This window comes from Arachis stenosperma, chromosome 2 (genome assembly GCF_014773155.1).
Source record: "Arachis stenosperma cultivar V10309 chromosome 2, arast.V10309.gnm1.PFL2, whole genome shotgun sequence".
NCBI lineage: Eukaryota > Viridiplantae > Streptophyta > Magnoliopsida > Fabales > Fabaceae > Arachis > Arachis stenosperma.
Window position 1 is genome coordinate 109,142,654 of NC_080378.1, and position 13,165 is coordinate 109,155,818.

Here is a 13,165-nt window from a genome sequence, read left to right on the forward strand (position 1 = left end):
ATGTTTTTTGTAGGTTGATGATCATAAGAAGTCACAAAATCCATTGAAAAAGCAAAAACAGAATGAAAAACAGGAAGAAAAATAGCACACCCTGGAGGAAGAATTCACTGGCGTTTAAACGCCAGTAAGGCTAGCAGTTGGGCGTTTAACGCCCAGTCTGGCACCATTCTGGGCGTTTAACGCCAGAAAGGGGCACCAGACTGGCGTTAAACGCCAGAAAAGGGCAAGAACCTGGCGTTAAACGCCAGGAATGGGCACCAGCCCGGCGTTTAACGCCAGAAATGGCTCAAAACGTGATTTTGAGCAACATTTGGTGCAGGGATGACTTTTCCTTGACACCACAGGATCTATGGACCCCACAAGATCCCCACCAACCCCACCACACTCTCTCTTCTTCACCCATTCACCAATCACCTCAACACCTCTTCCCCATAAACCCTTCTTCACTCCTTCATTTTCACACCACCTAAACACCACTTCTCCCCCTCCTTGGCCGAACACAAAGCCATCTCCCTCTCCTCTATTTCTTCTTCTTCTACTCTCTTCTTTCTTCTTTTGCTCGAGGACGAGCAAACCTTCTAAGTTTGGTGTGGTAAAGCATTGCTTTTTGTTTTTCCATAACCATTTATGGCATTCAAGGCCGGAGAAACCTCTAGAAAGAGGAAAGGGAAGGCAAAAGCTTCTACCTCCGAGTCATAAGAGATGGATAGATTCATCTCAAGGGTGCATCAAGACCACTTCTATGAAGTTGTGGCCATGAAGAAAGGTCAACTTTGATCAAAGGTTGGACCAAGTCCTCACAGACATCTGTGAAGAGGACACCCAATGGAAGAGAAGTTCAAGAGGGAAGCCGGTTCAACTGAGAAGGCATGACCTCAAGCCCATCACTAAGAAAAGGATGGAGCAAACAAGAGACCCCTCTCATCATGAGAGAGGAGCAACAAAGACAAGGAAGAGACATTGAGGAGCTCAAGCACTCCATAAGACCTTCAAGAGGAAGAACAAGCCGCCATCACTAAGGTGGACCCGTTCTTTAATCTCCTTGTTCTTTGCTTTTCTGTTTTCGAAAATTATGCTTTATGTTTATCCATGTTTGTGTCTTATGATCATTAGTGTCTTAGTGTCTATGCCTTAAAGCTATGAATATGAATCCATCACCTTTCTTAAATGAAAACTGTTTTTATCACAAAAGAACAAGAAGTACAGGATTTCAAATTCATCTTTAAAACTAGCTTAATTAGTTTGATGTGGTGACAATACTTTTTGTTTTTCTGAATGTATGCTTAAACAGTGCATATGTCTTTTGAATTTGTGGTTCATGAATGTTAAAGTTGTTGGCTCTTGAAAGAATGATGAAAAAGGAGACATGTTACTGAGGATCTGAAAAATCATAAAAATGATTTTTGAAGCAAGAAAAAGCAGTGAATACAAAAAAGAAAAAAAAAAGAGGAAGCAAGCGAAAAAAAAACGAAAAAAAAGAAAAAGAAAGAAAAAGAAAGAAATAAAGCTGTGATCCAAGGCAAAAAGAGTGTGCTTAAGAACCCTGGACACCTCTAATTGGGGACTCTAGCAAAGCTGAGTCACAATCTGAAAAGGTTCACCCAATTATGTGTCTGTGGCATGTATGTATTCGGTGGTAATACTGGAAGACAGAGTGCTTTGGGCCACAGCCAAGACTCAATAAGTAGCTGTGTTCAAGAATCATCATACTTAACTAGGAGAATCAATAACACTATCTGGATTCTGAGTTCCTAAAGAAGCCAATCATTCTGAATTTCAAAGGATAGAGTGAGATGCCAAAACTGTTCGGAGGCAAAAAGCTACTAGTCCCACTCATCTAATTTGGAGCTAAGTTTCATTGATAATTTGGAGTCTATAGTATATTCTCTTCTTTTTATCTTATTTGATTTTCAGTTGCTTGAGGACAAGCAACAATTTAAGTTTGGTGTTGTGATGAGCGGATAAATTGTACGCTTTTTGGCATTGTTTTTAGTATATTTTTGGTAGTTTTAGTTGAGTTCTTAGTATATTTTTATTAGTTTTTAGTTAAAATTCACTTTTCTGGACTTTACTATGAGTTTGTGTGTTTTTCTGTGATTTCAGGTATTTTCTGGCTGAAATTGAGGGATCTGAGCAAAAATCTGATCTAGAGACTCAAAAGGACTGCAGATGTTGTTGGATTCTGACCTCCCTGCACTCGAAGTGGATTTTCTGGAGCTACAGAAGCCCAATTGGTGCGCTTTTAAAGGCGTTGGAAAGTAGACATCCTGGGCTTTCCAGCAATATATGATAGTCCATACTTTGCCCAAGATTTGATGGCCCAAACCGGCGTTCAAAGTCACCTCAAGAAATTCCAGCGTTAAACGCCGGAACTGGCACCTAAATGGGAGTTAAACGCCCAAACTGGCATAAAAGCTGGCGTTTAACTCCAAGAGGAGTCTCTACACGAAAATGCTTCATTGCTCAGCCCAAGCACACACCAAGTGGGCCCGGAAGTGGATTTTTATGTCATTTACTCATCTTTGTACACCTTAGGCTACTAGTTTTCTATAAGTAGGACCTTTTACTATTGTATTTGACATCTTGGTAGCTATCTTTGAGTTTTATGCTATCTTAGATCATTTGGGAGGCTGGCCTCACGGCCATGCCTAGACCTTGTTCTTATGTATTTTCAACGGTGGAGTTTCTACACACCATAGATTAAGGTGTGGAGCTCTGCTGTACCTCGAGTATTAATGCAATTACTATTGTTCTTCTATTCAATTCCGCTTGTTCTTTGTCCAAGATATCACTTGTTCTTCAACTTGATGAAGGTGATGATCCGTGACACTCATCATCATTCTCACTCATGAACAAGGTGACTGACAACCACTCTTGTTCTACAAGCATACGAGGCTTAGTGAATATCTCTTGGATTCCTGATACACAATGCATGGTTGATCGCCTGACAACCGAGTGCTCGCCTGACAAACGAGCCAGCCATTCCGTGAGATCAGAGTCTTCGTGGTATAGGCGAGAACTGATGGCGGCATTCAAGAGAATCCGGAAGGTCTAACCTTGTCTGTGGTATTCTGAGTAGGATTCAATGATTGAATGACTGTGACGTGCTTCAAACTCCTAGCAGGCGGGGCGTTAGTGACAGACGCAAAAGGATCGATGGATTTTATTCTGGCCTGACCGAGAACCGACAGCTGATTAGCCATATGCTGTGACAGAGCATGGGAACATTTTCACTGAGAGGATGGGAGGTAGCCACTGACAACGGTGAAACCCTACATGAGCTTGCCATGGAAAGGAGTAAGAAGGATTGGATGAAGACTGTAGGAAAGCAGAGAGACGGAAGGGAAGGCATCTTCATACGCTTATCTGAAGCTCTCACCAATGATATACATAAGTATCTCTATCTTTATCTTTATGCTTTATTCGTTTATCACTATACCCATTTGAGTCTGCCTGACTGAGATTTACAAGGTGACCATAGCTTGCTTCATAGCAACAATCTCCGTGGGATCGACCCTTACTCGCGTAAGGTTTATTACTTGGACGACCCAGTGCACTTGCTGGTTAGTTGTGCGAAGTTGTGTTTATGCCATGGTATTGAGCACCAAGTCTTTGGAGCCATTACTAGGGATTATTTCGTGTATTAAAAAGTATTGATCACAATTTCGTGCACCAAGTTTTTGGCGCCGTTGCCGGGGATTGTTCGAGTTTTGAGCAAGCTTTTGGTCCGGTGACATCAGTGCCAAAATCCGGCAACAGCACCAAGTTTTTGGCGCCGTTGCCGGGGATTGTTTGTGTATGGACAACTGACGGTTCATCTTGTTGCTTAGATTAGGTATTTATTTTTTTTCGAAATTCTTGAAGATGAATTCTAGAGTTTCATGATGATTTGTTGAAATCTGGCTGGCTGAGAAGCCATGTCTAATCTCATTGGACTGAGGTTTCAACTTATCATCACAGAAGCTTGTTGATTTTTTATCAATCTTGCTTTTGGAGCAGTGATCTGCTAAGGCTTGGCTGGCCTTTGGCCATGTCTAGTGTTTTGGACCGAAGCTTTCTTTGAAAGCTTGGCTGGCTGTGAAGCCATGTCTAATTCCTGGACCGGAGTCTTAGACTAGCATTGCACTGATTCCTGGAATTCTCATTAAGAATTTTGATATCTTTTTCCACTTAATTTTCGAAAATCACAAAAAAAAAATTTACAAAATCATAAAAACCAAAAATATTTGATGTTTCTTGCTTGAGTCTAGTGTCTCATCTTAAGTTTGGTGTCAATTGCATACATTCATTCATGTGTCTTAAGGATCTTCAAGTAATTCTTGATGATTTCTTACTCTGATTTTTGAATTCTTTTGACTTGAGTGTTTATGTGTCTCATATAGTGTCAGTAGTATACAAACTGCTAAGTTTAGTGTCTTGCATGCATTGTTATTTGATTCTTGTTGCATTTTGATTATTAAAAAAATCCAAAAATATTTTTAATTTGTGTCTTTTCAAGTCAATAATACAAAGAATTGAAGATTCAGAACATACTGCAGAGGAATTATACAGAACAAGCTGGGCGTACAAAACGCCCAGTGAAGAAGGACAGACTGGCGTTTAAACGCCAGCCAGGGTACCTGGTTGGGCGTTTAACGCCCAAAAAGGGTGCATTTTGGGCGTTAAACGCCAGAATGGATACCATTCTGGGCGTTTAACGCCAGGATGGCACTAGGGGGAAGATTTTGTTTTTCAAATCAATTTTTTTCAAGTTTTCAAAGTTTTTCAAAATCAAATCCTTTTCAAATCATATCTTTTCAATCAAATGTTTTCAAAATCAATTTCTTTTTTTTTCAAAGATACTTACTAACAATTAATGATTTGATTGAACATCTCAAATTTGTTGCCTTTTCTGTTGAGGAAGGTTTAATGTTTGAATCATATCTTTTCTTGTTAGGCAAGTCATTAACTTTCAAAATCAAATCTTTTAAAAAAATTGTTTTCAAAACATATCTTTTAAAATTGTTTTCAAATCAAATCTTTTCAATCATATCTTTTTAATCACATCTTTTTCAAAATAAGTTTTCAATCAAATCTTTTTAACTTCTAATTTCAAAATCTTTTTCAAAAATCACTTGATTTCTTTTCCACTTTGAATTTTCGAAAATTATCAATCAAATTTTCAAAATGTTTTTGACATCTTTTTAATTAATTTTCGAAAATTCTCTTTCCTCCCACATCCTTCTATTTATGGAGTACTACTCCTTCTTAATGCACAATTCGAACTCTATCTAATCAAGTTCGAATTCTTCTACCTTCTTCTTCTATTTTTCTTTTCCTCTGACACCTCAAGGAATCTCTATAACTGTGACATAGAGGATTCCATATTTTCTTGTTCTCTTCTCCTTCATATGAGCAGGAACAAAGACAAAGGCATTCTTGTTGAAGCTGACCCTGAACCTGAAAGGACCTTGAAGCGAAAGCTAAGAGAAGCTAAGGCACAACTCTTTGTTGAGGACCTGACCGAATTCTTCAAAGAAGAAGAAGACATGGCAGCCGAAAACAACAACAATGCCAACAATGCAAGGAAGGTGCTGGGTGACTTTACTGCACCTACTCCCGATTTCTATGGGAGAAGCATCTCTATCCCTGCCATTGGAGCAAACAACTTTGAGCTTAAGCCTCAGTTAGTTTCTCTAATGCAACAGAATTGCAAGTTCCATGGACTTCCATTGGAAGATCCTCATTAGTTTTTAGCTGAGTTCTTGCAAATCTGTGACACAGTCAAGACTAATGGGGTTGACCTTGAGGTCTACAGACTGATGCTATTCCCTTTTGCTGTAAGAGACAGAGCTAGGACATGGTTGGACTCTCAACCTAAAGAAAGCCTGGACTCATGGGAAAAGCTAGTCAATGCCTTCTTGGCAAAGTTCTTTCCACCTCAAAAATTGAGTAAGCTTAGAGTGGAAGTCCAAACCTTCAGACAGAAGGATGGAGAATCCCTCTATGAAGCTTGGGAAAGATACAAACAATTAATCAGAAAATGTCCCTCAGACATGCTTTCTGAATGGAGCATCATAGGTATTTTCTATGATGGTCTCTCTGAACTATCCAAGATGTCTTTGGATAGCTCTGCTGGAGGATCTCTTCATCTGAAGAAGACGCCTACAGAGGCTCAGGAACTCATTGAGATGGTTGCAAATAACCAATTCATGTACACTTCTGAAAGGAATCCTGTGAACAATGGGACAAGTCAGAAGAAAGGAGTTCTTGAGATTGATGCTCTGAATGCCATTTTGGCTCAGAACAAGATATTGACTCAACAAGTCAATTTGATTTCTCAAAGTCTGTCTGGAATGCAAAATGCACCTGGCAGTACTAGGGATGCTTCATCTGAGGAAGAAGCTTATGATCTGAGAACCCTTCAATGGAAGAGGTGAATTACCTAGGAGAACCCTATGGAAACACCTATAATTCTTCATGGAGAAATCACCCAAATTTCTCATGGAAGAATCAAGAGAAACCTCAACAAGGTTTCAACAACAACAATGGTGGAAGAAACAGGTTTAGCAATGGCAAGCCTTTTCCATCATCTTCTCAGCAACAGACAGAGAATTCTAAGCAGAACCCCTCTGACTTAGCAACCATGGTCTCTGATCTAATCAAAACCACTCAAAGTTTCATGACTGAAACAAGGTCTTCCATTAGGAATTTGGAAGCACAAGTGGGACAGCTGAGCAAGAAAGTTACTGAACTCCCTCCTAGTACTCTCCCAAGTAATACAGAAGAAAATCCTAAAGGAGAGTGCAAAGCCATAACCATGGCCGAATTTGGAGAGGAGGGAGAGGAAGTGAACGCCACTGAGGAAGGCCTCAATGGGCGTGCACTGACCTCCAATGAGTTCCCTAGTGAGGAACCATGGGAATCTGAGGCTCAAAATGAGACCATAGAGATTCCATTGGACTTACTTCTGCCCTTCATGAGCTCTGATGAGTATTCTTCCTCTGAAGAAGATGAGTATGTCACTGAAGAGCAAGTTGCTAAATACCTTGGAGCAATCATGAAGCTAAATGACAAGTTATTTGGAAATGAGACTTGGGAAGATGAACCTCCTTTGCTCACCAAAGAACTGGATGACTTGTCTAGGCAGAAATTACCTCAAAAGAGACAAGATCCTGGGAAGTTTTCAATACCTTGTACCATAGGCACCATGACCTTCAAGAAGGCTCTGTGTGACTTAGGGTCAAGTGTGAACCTCATGCCTCTCTCTGTAATGGAGAAGCTAGGGATCTTTGAGGTACAAGCTGCAAGAATCTCACTAGAGATGGCAGACAACTCAAGAAAACAAGCTCATGGACTTGTAGAGAATGTTTTGGTAAAAGTTGAAGACCAGTACATCCCTACTGATTTCATAGTCCTAGAGACTGGGAAGTGCATGGATGAATCCATCATCCTTGGCAGACCCTTCCTAGCCACAGCAAAGGCTGTGATTGATGTTGATAGAGGTGAACTTATCATTCAAGTGAATGAAGAATCCTTTGTGTTTAAGGCTCAAGGATATCCCTCTGTCACCATGGAGAGGAAGCATGAAGAGCTTTTCTCAAATCAGAGTCAAACAGAGCCCCCACAGTCAAACTCTAAGTTTGGTGTTGGGAGGCCACAACCAAACTCTAAGTTTGGTGTTGAACCCCCACATTCAAACTCTAAGTTTGGTGTTGGGAGGTTCCAACATTGCTCTGAGTATCTGTGAGGCTCCATAAGAGCCCTCTGTCAAGCTACTGACATTAAAGAAGCGCTTGTTGGGAGGCAACCCAATGATTATATTTTATATATTTCTCTTTGTTATTTTATGTTTTTTGTAGGTTGATGATCATAAGAAGTCACAAAATCCATTGAAAAAGCAAAAACAGAATGAAAAACAGGAAGAAAAATAGCACACCCTGGAGGAAGAATTCACTGGCGTTTAAACGCCAGTAAGGCTAGCAGTTGGGCGTTTAACGCCCAGTCTGGCACCATTCTGGGCGTTTAACGCCAGAAAGGGGCACCAGACTGGCGTTAAACGCCAGAAAAGGGCAAGAACCTGGCGTTAAACGCCAGGAATGGGCACCAGCCCGGCGTTTAACGCCAGAAATGGCTCAAAACGTGATTTTGAGCAACATTTGGTGCAGGGATGACTTTTCCTTGACACCACAGGATCTATGGACCCCACAAGATCCCCACCAACCCCACCACACTCTCTCTTCTTCACCCATTCACCAATCACCTCAACACCTCTTCCCCATAAACCCTTCTTCACTCCTTCATTTTCACACCACCTAAACACCACTTCTCCCCCTCCTTGGCCGAACACAAAGCCATCTCCCTCTCCTCTATTTCTTCTTCTTCTACTCTCTTCTTTCTTCTTTTGCTCGAGGACGAGCAAACCTTCTAAGTTTGGTGTGGTAAAAGCATTGCTTTTTGTTTTTCCATAACCATTTATGGCATTCAAGGCCGGAGAAACCTCTAGAAAGAGGAAAGGGAAGGCAAAAGCTTCTACCTCCGAGTCATAAGAGATGGATAGATTCATCTCAAGGGTGCATCAAGACCACTTCTATGAAGTTGTGGCCATGAAGAAAGGTCAACTTTGATCAAAGGTTGGACCAAGTCCTCACAGACATCTGTGAAGAGGACACCCAATGGAAGAGAAGTTCAAGAGGGAAGCCGGTTCAACTGAGAAGGCATGACCTCAAGCCCATCACTAAGAAAAGGATGGAGCAAACAAGAGACCCCTCTCATCATGAGAGAGGAGCAACAAAGACAAGGAAGAGACATTGAGGAGCTCAAGCACTCCATAAGACCTTCAAGAGGAAGAACAAGCCGCCATCACTAAGGTGGACCCGTTCTTTAATCTCCTTGTTCTTTGCTTTTCTGTTTTTCGAAAATTATGCTTTATGTTTATCCATGTTTGTGTCTTATGATCATTAGTGTCTTAGTGTCTATGCCTTAAAGCTATGAATATGAATCCATCACCTTTCTTAAATGAAAACTGTTTTTATCACAAAAGAACAAGAAGTACAGGATTTCAAATTCATCTTTAAAACTAGCTTAATTAGTTTGATGTGGTGACAATACTTTTTGTTTTTCTGAATGTATGCTTAAACAGTGCATATGTCTTTTGAATTTGTGGTTCATGAATGTTAAAGTTGTTGGCTCTTGAAAGAATGATGAAAAAGGAGACATGTTACTGAGGATCTGAAAAATCATAAAAATGATTTTTGAAGCAAGAAAAAGCAGTGAATACAAAAAAAAAAAAAAAGAGGAAGCAAGCGAAAAAAAAAACGAAAAAAAAGAAAAAGAAAGAAAAAGAAAGAAATAAAGCTGTGATCCAAGGCAAAAAGAGTGTGCTTAAGAACCCTGGACACCTCTAATTGGGGACTCTAGCAAAGCTGAGTCACAATCTGAAAAGGTTCACCCAATTATGTGTCTGTGGCATGTATGTATCCGGTGGTAATACTGGAAGACAGAGTGCTTTGGGCCACAGCCAAGACTCAATAAGTAGCTGTGTTCAAGAATCATCATACTTAACTAGGAGAATCAATAACACTATCTGGATTCTGAGTTCCTAAAGAAGCCAATCATTCTGAATTTCAAAGGATAGAGTGAGATGCCAAAACTGTTCGGAGGCAAAAAGCTACTAGTCCCACTCATCTAATTTGGAGCTAAGTTTCATTGATAATTTGGAGTCTATAGTATATTCTCTTCTTTTTATCTTATTTGATTTTCAGTTGCTTGAGGACAAGCAACAATTTAAGTTTGGTGTTGTGATGAGCGGATAAATTGTACGCTTTTTGGCATTGTTTTTAGTATGTTTTTGGTAGTTTTAGTTGAGTTCTTAGTATATTTTTATTAGTTTTTAGTTAAAATTCACTTTTCTGGACTTTACTATGAGTTTGTGTGTTTTTCTGTGATTTCAGGTATTTTCTGGCTGAAATTGAGGGATCTGAGCAAAAATCTGATCTAGAGACTCAAAAGGACTGCAGATGTTGTTGGATTCTGACCTCCCTGCACTCGAAGTGGATTTTCTAGAGCTACAGAAACCCAATTGGTGCGCTTTTAACGGCGTTGGAAAGTAGACATCCTGGGCTTTCCAGCAATATATGATAGTCCATACTTTGCCCAAGATTTGATGGCCCAAACCGGCGTTCAAAGTCACCTCAAGAAATTCCAGCGTTAAACGCCGGAACTGGCACCTAAATGGGAGTTAAACGCCCAAACTGGCATAAAAGCTGGCGTTTAACTCCAAGAGGAGTCTCTACACGAAAATGCTTCATTGCTCAGCCCAAGCACACACCAAGTGGGCCCGGAAGTGGATTTTTATGTCATTTACTCATCTTTGTACACCTTAGGCTACTAGTTTTCTATAAGTAGGACCTTTTACTATTGTATTTGACATCTTGGTAGCTATCTTTGAGTTTTATGCTATCTTAGATCATTTGGGAGGCTGGCCTCACGGCCATGCCTAGACCTTGTTCTTATGTATTTTCAACGGTGGAGTTTCTACACACCATAGATTAAGGTGTGGAGCTCTGCTGTACCTCGAGTATTAATGCAATTACTATTGTTCTTCTATTCAATTCCGCTTGTTCTTTGTCCAAGATATCACTTGTTCTTCAACTTGATGAAGGTGATGATCCGTGACACTCATCATCATTCTCACTCATGAACAAGGTGACTGACAACCACTCTTGTTCTACAAGCATACGAGGCTTAGTGAATATCTCTTGGATTCCTGATACACGATGCATGGTTGATCGCCTGACAACCGAGTGCTCGCCTGACAAACGAGCCAGCCATTCCGTGAGATCAGAGTCTTCGTGGTATAGGCGAGAACTGATGGCGGCATTCAAGAGAATCCGGAAGGTCTAACCTTGTCTGTGGTATTCTGAGTAGGATTCAATGATTGAATGACTGTGACGTGCTTCAAACTCCTAGCAGGCGGGGCGTTAGTGACAGACGCAAAAGGATCGATGGATTTTATTCCGGCCTGACCGAGAACCGACAGCTGATTAGCCATATGCTGTGACAGAGCATGGGAACATTTTCACTGAGAGGATGGGAGGTAGCCACTGACAACGGTGAAACCCTACATGAGCTTGCCATGGAAAGGAGTAAGAAGGATTGGATGAAGACTGTAGGAAAGCAGAGAGACGGAAGGGAAGGCATCTTCATACGCTTATCTGAAGCTCTCACCAATGATATACATAAGTATCTCTATCTTTATCTTTATGCTTTATTCGTTTATCACTATACCCATTTGAGTCTGCCTGACTGAGATTTACAAGGTGACCATAGCTTGCTTCATAGCAACAATCTCCGTGGGATCGACCCTTACTCGCGTAAGGTTTATTACTTGGACGACCCAGTGCACTTGCTGGTTAGTTGTGCGAAGTTGTGTTTATGCCATGGTATTGAGCACCAAGTCTTTGGAGCCATTACTAGGGATTATTTCGTGTATTAAAAAGTATTGATCACAATTTCGTGCACCAGTCGTCCAAGTAATAAACCTTACGCGAGTAAGGGTCGATCCCACGGAGATTGTTGGTATGAAGCAAGCTATGGTCATCTTGTAAATCTCAGTCAGGCAGATTCAAATGGTTATGGATGATATATGAATAAAACATAAAGATAGAGATACTTATGTATTTCATTAGTGAGAATTTCAGATAAGCGAATGGAGATGCTTTGTCCCTTCCGTCTCTCTGCTTTCCTGCTGTCTTCATCCAATCCTTCTTACTCCTTTCCATGGCAAGCTGTATGTTGGGCATCACCGTTGTCAGTGGCTACAATCCCGTCCTCTCAGTGAAAATGTTCAACGCACCCTGTCACGGCACGGCTAATCATCTGTCGGTTCTTAATCAGGTTGGAATAGAATCCATTGATTCTTTTGCGTCTGTCACTAACGCCCAACCTTTAGGAGTTTGAAGCTCGTCACAGTCATTCAATCATTGAATCCTACTCAGAATACCACAGACAAGGTTTAGACCTTCCAGATTCTCTTGAATGCTGCCATCAATTCTAGCTTATACCACGAAGATTCCGATTAAAGAATCCAAGAGATAAACATTCAAGCCTTGTTTGCTTGTAGAACGGGAGTGGTTGTCAGGCACGCGTTCATAAGTGAGAATGATGATGAGTGTCACATAATCATCACATTCATCAAGTTATTGAGTGCGAATGAATATCTTGGAATAAGAACAAGCTGAATTGAATAGAAGAACAATAGTAATTGCATTAATACTCGAGGTACAGCAGAGCTCCACACCTTAATCTATTGTGTGTAGAAACTCCACCGTTGAAAATACATAAGAACAAGGTCTAGGCATGGCTGTGAGGCCAGCCCCCAAAACATGATCAAAAGACTCCAAATGATCAAGGATCCAAAGATTCAAAGATCTAGAGATGAAAAATACAATAGTAAAAGGTCCTATTTGTAGAGAACTAGTAGCCTAGGGTTTACAGAACTGAGTAAATGACATAAAAATCCACTTCCAGGCCCACTTGGTGTGTGCTTGGGCTAAGCATTGAAGCATTTTCGTGTGGAGACTTCTCTTGGAGTTAAACGCCAGCTTTTGTGCCAGTTTGGGCGTTTAACTCCCATTCTTGTGCCAGTTCTGGCGTTTAACGCCGGGCAGTTTTGAGCTGATTTGGAATGCCGGTTTGGGCCATCAAATCTCGGGCAAAGTATGGACTCTTATACATTTCTGGAAAGCCCAGGATGTCTACTTTCCAAAGCCGTTGAGAGCACGCCAATTGGGCTTCTGTAGCTCCAGAAAATCCACTTCGAGTGCAGAGAGGTCAGAATCTAATAGCATCTGTAGTCCTTTTCAGCCTCTGAATCAGATTGTTGCTCAAGTCCCTCAATTTCAGCCAGAAAATACCTGAAATCACAGAAAAACACACAAACTCATAGTAAAGTCCAGAAAAGTGAATTTTAACTAAAAACTAATAAAAATATAATAAAAACTAACTAAAACATACTAAAAACATACTAAAAACAATGCCAAAAAGCGTACAAATTATCCGCTCATCACTTTGCGGCGGCAACAACAAGGCACGACTCCTCCATCTCTCTTTTCTTCTTCCTCCATTCGCAGCTGTCTCTTCCCTCTCTTTCCCTCTTTCCGTTCCCCCCCCCCTTTTATTTTCT

The 13,165-nt window shown here is 40.8% G+C and overlaps 1 non-coding gene across 1 annotated transcript; it reads right to left on the bottom strand.

Annotated features, from left to right (window-relative positions):
* Nucleotides 1-5,933: 5,933 nt before the first annotated feature.
* Nucleotides 5,934-6,041, bottom strand: LOC130963915 (small nucleolar RNA R71). The gene has a single exon (XR_009080032.1). It is a non-coding gene; the product is annotated as a small nucleolar RNA R71 (small nucleolar RNA).
* Nucleotides 6,042-13,165: the final 7,124 nt, after the last annotated feature.